Genomic DNA, 6,982 nt, shown 5'->3' on the forward strand with positions numbered 1-6,982 from the left:
GCTCAGTTATAGAAATTCAGCCAAGTCAAACTTAAATCGTAGAATGTTCAGAGTTATAAGAAACTTTAGAACTGTAATATGTGAAAGAGTCCTTCAGATCTCTTATTCAGCCTACCAGTTTTGGATAGTACAGAGGTAAGAGCCAGAAAGGTCAAACAGCTAGTAAGTGTAAGATCCCAGACCTGAGTCCGGGCCCACTGCTTCTCAGCTCATTGGGTTCTCTGAGATACTTCTTCTTGTAATTGTTCACTTGTGTCTGATTATGTTCTTGTGGACCACACAATTCATGGGATTTTCTTGGCAAAGATGCTGGAGTGGTTTGCCATTTCCAAACCCCAGTGGATTAAAGCAAATGGAGGTTAAGTGACTTGCCCAGGGTGGGACAACCATTAGGGTCTGAGGCCAATTTGCATTCAAGTCTTCTGATCCCTGGCTCAGCACTCTATCCACTGAGCTATCTGTTGTTCAATCATTTTTTTCAGTAGTGTCTAACTCTTTAAGACCCCATTTGGGCTTTTCTTGGCCATTTCCTTCTCCAGCTCATTTAACAGATGAGGAACTGAGGCAAACAGGGTTAAGAGACTTGCCTAGGGTCACAAAGCTAGTAAGTGTCTGAGGCCAGATTTAACTCAGGAATATGAGTCTTCCTTGACTCCAGGCACAGTGTTCTACCATTATACCACCTAGCTAACTCCTATACCTCTACCCATCTTGTTACAATTAAATTAATGAGACCATTGAGTCTTCCCTCTTATCTCCTCCATTTATAATAATATGTATAGGATTTTATATTATTATATATAATGACTCATTATAATAAATATATATCATTCAAAATAACAAGGTGTTCAGGTTTATAATGAATAAAATGATTCATTCCAAAGTCATCAGATATCTTTTAATTTGCAAATCTAAAAGCCTTTTCTCATTTCTTATCCTTCTTGATGTCTCTGCAACTTTTGACACTGTTAATCACTAATTTCTCTTTCCTCCCTTGATTTTCATGACACTGCTCTCTCCTCTTTCTCCTCCTAGCTATTCCATCTTGTCAGTCTCATTTGATGGATTTTCATCCAGGTCACCATCCTTAGGAATTCCCTCATGCTTTGTCTTGGGCTCTCTTCTCTAGTCTTCTCTTCTCCCTCTTGACACTCAATTGGCGATCTCATCAGCTCCCATGAGTTCAACTACAATCTCAATGTAGACAATTCTCAGATCTATATATTTAACCAAGTTTTTCTTTCAAGCTTCCATCTCTTGTGTAGCTACAACTAGGCATCTTAAACTCTAAAACAGATGCAATTCCATCAAAACTCTTGTTTCTCTATTTCCTGTTATGTGAAAAGGCACAATAATCCTTCCAGTCACTTAGTTTGAAACTTTGGTGCCATTCTTGACCCTTCATTTTCACTCACCTCACATAAACATTGTCAAATCTTGCCATTTTACCTTTACAACATCTCTTATGTAACTTGGCCACTGTACAGGCTCTCATTGCTTGGACTTTGACAATAGTCTTCCAACTGTTCTCTCTGCCTCTAGTCTCTCCCTGCCCTAATTCATTCTCCATTTAGTTGCCAAATTAAATTTTCTAGAACGTAGGAGAACTGGGCCTCCCTGTCACCTGAAGTATCAAATAAAAATCCTCTCTCTGTTCCTTAATGGTCTTCTCAGCTTAGCCTCTTCTTAACTTTTCAGTCTTTTTAAATGTTATTCCCCTTCAGAGTCTAAAATCCAGATACAGGCAGTTTCCTGCTCCTTAGAGAAGACAATCTGAACCCCATGCCTTTTTCACTGGCTGTCCTCCATGTGTCTAATGCTCTTATCTCTGCTTCTTAGATTCAAGACTCATTCCAAACTCCACATTCTTAGGCTTTTCATACTTCTGACCCCCATTTTCTCCTGCCTTCTCAGATAACCTTCCTTCTCCTCTGTATATATCTTTGTATATACCCAGATATCTGCATGTTGTCTTCCCTCATCCAAATGGGAGATACATGAGAGAAGAGATCACATTTTTGTTTTTATAGCTAGCTTGCACTTAGCACAGTGCCTAGCATATTCTTTACTGTTGTTGACTGAGTGGATTCTAAACAATTTATCATTTCCACACCCCCTTACGCCCTGCCAGCCTGCAGTTCTTTTCTTATTTCAGTGTTTAATGGATTCTGGCAGTCCAGGGTTTTCCACATGTCATATATCACCACTGAGTTCATTCGTATCTGTCTGATTAACCTGCGCTGGTCTTCTCCCCTGCTTTTACATATCATTCTGTTTTCCATGGCAGGCTGTGCTATTGACTTATGTCAGCCCAGGAGGATGTGAGGAACATGAAGATTTCTTTCCAGTACAACTATTTAAAAGGCCTTGAAGCTCATACCATTGACGCAAGCTATGAAAGTGCCACACCATCCTACCGTCACGAAGGCAAACGAATGTTGCTTCCTTCCTCCTCACTCTTACACATACCCGCTTACTTTCCTGTCAAAGTTATTTCTGAGGTATGTGATGAGGACAGGGAATAGGGAAGCAAAGAAAGACAAAAAAAAGGGGGTAGATCTGAGCAGATCCAGGTTTGAAAATCATAATGTACAGGTCCCTTAGTGAAGCTTTCAATTACTTAGATTGAGCAATTACGATAGTAAAATCACAATGCAATCATTTTAAAGGCTTCTCTTTGTAAAATCAGGCATAAATTAGCCCAGGCAACATGGAATAGTGGTAAGACTAGGACTCCAGACAGCTCAATTTGATTCCTAATTCAGATGCTTAATAACTGAGTGACCTTGGACTGGGCACTTCTACTATTAAAGCCTCAGTGTCCCCATCTGTAAAATGGGGATGATGATTTGTACTCTATTTACCTCACAGGGTCATTGGGAGTGCTACATAAATGTCATTACCTGGCTTTTTCGACCATTTTTTACAGAGGTAGGATGACGTAACCAAAAGAATGCTTACCTTGGAGTCCATATCTTGACTTTAATACTTTCAAACTCTATCTCCTTGAGCAAGTAACTTAGCTTCTCTGATCTTGTTTCATCGACTACAAGAAGGGAAACAGCCAACTTAGGCTACCCATCTCAGAGGTATGCTGGAAGAATGGTACTTTCCAAACTTTAAAAGTCTCAGAAACTGGAGTTATTTCTATCTACCTAAAGGGCTTATAATATGAATGTCTGAATTAATGTACTTATTTCCTTCCCAGATACACACACAAAGATGCAAAGTTAGAGAGACACACTGGATAGATTTAAGAGGATGAATTGTTTGGCTTCTGTTGGCTCAAGTTACCGCGGAATAAGATGCCTACAATTCTTTGGAGCCGCCCCCACCTTATTAAAGATGAGTTATAGCATAGCACAAGCTATGCTATACCACAAGCAACAAGAATTTAGCAAGTGTTGTATCCACCTCTCTATTGAGATGTCTCCATTCCCCATCAGTGGCACTCAACTACCCCCCACAACCCCATGCATCACACCTACACTCAATAGTAGCACATGGATAAAAATTGCTTGCCTGAATAGTCTTATTCCCGTCCAGTTGGATGGATGATAATGACTTTGAATAAAGGTAGGGCTAAGTGACATACATACCCCTTAGCCCCAGTATAAGCGATTGCCTTGTAGCCAACAGGCTCTGCTCATTTGTGAACCAGTTTATAAAATCCAAATCAAAACTAGAGTGAGGGGACAGAATAATCCAGACTGGAACACTCAGGGCTCTATATTAAGAAGCTCACCTGAAGAGGACATTGGCCAGCATTATCCCTGTTCAGATACTCTGGAGCTAATTAGAAAACTCATTGATTCCTTCTTCTCTACCTTCTTCCAAGGCTTTGAACCCTAGACAAAGGACTCAGATTAAGCAAGGTGATGAAAGCAGGATGAAAGCCACACAACATGACCACATTCTTGCTTCACCTGCATCTTCCAAAACTGGCTGCATCTGATATCAGTTGTTACTTAACAGAGATCACCTTCAGGTACCAGGCTCTGTTGACAGCAGCAAACGATTGGAGAGCAGGGTGACTCAATGTTCAGTCACCAATTACCTAACAACCCCCCCCCCCCACAAAGATTCTTTAAACTCTGAAAGAAACTAGGACTTATCAAACCAGCCATTTAGTGGGAATTTCCTCCTTTCTAATGCAGGGTGTCTTCAAAAAGGTGGCTTCCCTAGCACACTCCTGTTTGCTCACAAAGGTATTAATTTAGAATTCTTTGTGTACTGCAATCAAGAAAAATGTGTTCCTGAATGATGTTAATAAGACAAATAAGCAAACGAAAAAAGTGGATTTAACTTAGTAAAATTCATTTTGTCTACAGAAAAAAATAAGTTATCATTTATATAGGGCTTAAAGGAACTCAAAGCGCACTGTACAGGTTATCTCATTTGATGTTCACAAGATCCCTGTGAGGTAGGTGCAACTCTTGCCCAATTTGACATACAAGGAAACTGAAGTTAAGTGATTTGCCAGTGTAACCCAGCAGGATTTGAACTCAGGTCTTCCTGATTCTAGGCTCAGCACCCTTACCTGCTGGGCCATCATGCCTTCTTTTCCAAAAGAGCAGCACTGGATTTTCACAATATCCTCAGATGTTATTTATCCTCTTTCCTCTCTTTTTTTTCCCCTTCTCCCTCCCTCTAACCTAGCCTTTTCACGTAACAAGCCTACATCCTATTCACAACCTTCTCTATTCCCCTAAGGGACAAGCAGGAACCAGAAAAACTCAACTAAGCTCCAAGTGTTAAAGTATTCACCCCCTTCCCACACATGCTTGCATATAAACAGGATCTTCCTGAATCAAAATCCACTTACCTTAGGGAATAAATTGTAGAGAGTTTTTAACTCCATGGAAAGAAAAGACTTTCTAATATTGAGGGCTGTCCAAAATGGAATGGGATTCCTCAGATCATCGTGGGGGATCTTCACTATAGTGGCGATCTTCAAAAGATTGAGATAAGCCTTCATTGGGGGTATTGGTGCGTTTGATTTTTTTTTTTCATCAGTGCCCAGTCACTTTATTGGGATGTAAATGGTGCCAGTTTTTTGATACAGATTATGGTCAGATAACCCAAATATGCATGCACTGAAAGACAGTAGGAGTCAAGGCTGCAGTTCCCAGGTGTGGGGTAAGCCAGGTGTGGCTTAACTCTCATTCTCACTGTCTCCAAAGGTGTACTTCTCAAAAAGATATTCCTCTATGTCAGAAACCAAGGCTCCCATATTGTACAGGTTGGTTACGTGATCACTCAGGTGTCTGATGGACTTTACCTGTTGGTCCAGGTAGTGGGTTTTGATGAAACCATTTAAATGGGGGTCATTTCTGTTATTTGTCAGCTTGTGCAATTTCAGTAACGACTGAGTGACTTTTTTCCAGGGGCAGGACACACTCCACTGCATTCAGCCCACTCTCGCAGTCATCTCGGTGTTACTTCTTGATGTCTTGTAGGAAGATGCGGCCACCACGCTGGTTCCGAAGTTTCATCAGCTTCTCAGCATGCTCCCTCTCCTAGTGGGACTGGTGGAGAAAGTACTTGGCAAAGTTCTTCAACGCTGCATCATCTAGGTAAAAGCAGTAAGACATGGAGAGGTAAACATAGGAGGCGTTGAGGTACAGGTGGATCTGGCGCTTCAGAGTCCTCGTGGTAAGTCTGCTGAACCTGAGAGGGGGAGCATGTTGTCATGGCGGCGGCAGAGGCTGTGCAGGGGCTGGGGGTGAGACTCGGGCTGATGCTTGGGTGGCGGCGGAGGGAAGGGAGGACGCGGGCCTAGGGCCGCTGAGCAGGTGGCTGCAGCGGTAACAGGAGGATGGAAGAAGTGTTGCTTAGTAGAAATGAACGTGAACAAGGGCAGCTCTGGCCAGGAATTCCGGGCAGCGGATTCCGTACAAGCAGCGATGAAGCAGGAAACCTTAGCGACTCCGCCTTCCCTGCGTTTCTGCCCGATTGAGAGAATTCTTGAAGAGTCTTTTTGTTGATGAGTTATATGAATTATTTCGGAGGAACTTTGGGTGTTTCATCCAATATTGATTTTGAGGCTCACGAAAAATGAAAGATTGAAATCGTTTAGCTGGCCAACAGGAGCATGGATTTTGATCTGAATGATCTTTCAGCATCTGTTCAACGTCACAGGATAGTGGCAGCCACGTATTTTGGTGTAAGTCAGTTCTTGGTTTTAAAGCTTTAGAAAAGGCTAATATTATTTTAATGGTTAAATCCCTATTCTAGATAAAACTTACTACTTAGGAAATTAGATAAAAATTCAGTTCTTAAGCTATTAGCACAATAGCTAGCCCTGCAAAATGTCATTGTTGGAGTCAATACGAAAGCGTATCTTTCATGAATACCTGTATTTAGCAGCAAAGAGCCTCTCTGGAATCGGTTTCCTTTTGGAGCAAGAGGATGCGTTTGGAAAGAAGGTGCTGTTTTTTATAATGACGTTCTTGGAAGTGGAAATTTTACAAGGATGCTCTTGGAAGAATAGGGTTTGTGATTTTTTTAGGTTCCTTTTTTTTTTTTTTTTTGTTTGTTTGTTTGTTTTTTTTTTGTAGGAATGCTAAGTCCACAACGAAGAGCAAATATTTTAATTGAACATTTAGGGTAGAGGAAGGGAGAAAAGAGAGAAAGGAAGCGATAAACTTTGAGGATCGTACAGTAAAAAAGTAGTTAACATCGAATATGTTTATAAAACAGAACCTCAGGAAGACTAACAAATAGGAGCTTCAGGAGACCTTTTCACTGAGTAATCTCTTCTCATTTCCCTTTTTTGTGTTCCAGGGAACACTGTCAAGGTGGACTGTCTGGAGGGGCCTGGACAGCCTGCTGGCAGCTTTGCTGCTCCCAGCAGCAGGAGAAGGTGTGGGGATTATACTCAGGGAGTCATTTTTTCTTTTCTTTTTCATTCTTGCTCTGGTCCCTCTCCTTCACCAAGGAGTGTAAGTAGCCTATGGCAACCTGCTCTGTGTAAATGCCA

General features: G+C 41.4%; 1 pseudogene; it reads right to left on the reverse strand.

The window, feature by feature from the left end:
* Window positions 1–5,155: 5,155 nt before the first annotated feature.
* LOC140522571 (ferritin heavy chain-like) lies at window positions 5,156–5,694 on the reverse strand (annotated as a pseudogene).
* Between the last annotated feature and the right edge of the window lie 1,288 nt (window positions 5,695–6,982).

Source organism: Notamacropus eugenii, chromosome 2 (genome assembly GCF_028372415.1).
Source record: "Notamacropus eugenii isolate mMacEug1 chromosome 2, mMacEug1.pri_v2, whole genome shotgun sequence".
Taxonomy (NCBI): domain Eukaryota; kingdom Metazoa; phylum Chordata; class Mammalia; order Diprotodontia; family Macropodidae; genus Notamacropus; species Notamacropus eugenii.